Source organism: Callithrix jacchus, chromosome 8 (assembly GCF_049354715.1).
Source record: "Callithrix jacchus isolate 240 chromosome 8, calJac240_pri, whole genome shotgun sequence".
In the NCBI taxonomy this organism is placed as follows: Eukaryota; Metazoa; Chordata; class Mammalia; order Primates; family Cebidae; genus Callithrix; species Callithrix jacchus.
Window position 1 is genome coordinate 105,437,740 of NC_133509.1, and position 1,143 is coordinate 105,438,882.

Consider the following 1,143-nt stretch of genomic DNA (forward strand, 5'->3'; position numbering starts at 1 on the left):
GCAAAACCCAATCCAAGGAAAATGAAAATCACAATAAAGTGATGCAGGAGATGAAGAATAAAATAACAACTATAAAAAAGAATGTAACAGGTCTGGCAGAACTGAATAACATAAAACAAGAATTTCACAATGCAAGCACAAGTATTAAGAGCAGAATAAACCAAGATGAAGAAAGCATTTCAGGCCGGGTGTGGTGGCTCACACCTGTAATGCCAACATTTTGGGAGGCCGAGGTGGTCAGATCATCTGAGGTCAGGAGTTTGAGACAAGCCTGGCCAACATGGTGAAACCGTGCCTCTACTAAAAATACAAAATTAGTTGTTGTGACGGTAGGACCCTGTAATCCCAGCTACTTGGGAGGCCAAGCCAGGAGAATTGCTTGAACCCAGGAGGTGAAGGTTACAGTGAGCTGAGATTTTGCCATTGCATTCCAGCCTGAGCAACAAGAGTGAAACTCCATCTCAAAAAAAAAAAAAAGAAAGAAAGAAAAGAAAAGAAAGAATTTTAGAACTTGAAGACTGGTTCTCTGAAATAAGACAGTCAGACAAAAATAAAGAAAAAATAATTTTAAAAATGAACAAATTCTTTGAGAGGTATGGGATTAAGTAAAGAGTCAAAATCTATGAATCATTGGTGTCCCTGAAAGGGAGGGGGTGAAAACAAACAACCTGGAACATATATTTCCAGATATCATTTATGAAAATTTCTCCAATCTTGCTAGAGAGGCCAACAGTAAAATTGAGGAAACACAGAGAACTCCTGCAAGATTCTACAAAAGAAGATCACCCCAAGACACATAATCATCAATTTTCCAAGACTGAAATGAAAGAATGTTAAAGGCAGCTGGAGAGAAAGGGCAGGTAACCTACAAAGGGATCCCCATCAGACTAACAGCAGATGTCTCAGCTGAAACCCTAAAAGCCAGAAAAGTTTGGGGGCCTATATTCAACATTCTTTAAAAAGAAAACTTCAACCAAGAATTTTATATCCAGCCAAACTAAATTTCCTCAGTGAAAAAGAAATAAGATCCTTTTCAGATAAGCAAATGTTGAGGGACTTTTGTTTTTTTAGCATGTTTAGTTTTTATTTATTGTTAAATTACTCTGTCTCAAATTGTACGATGCTTGAAAAGAAGTATGACAA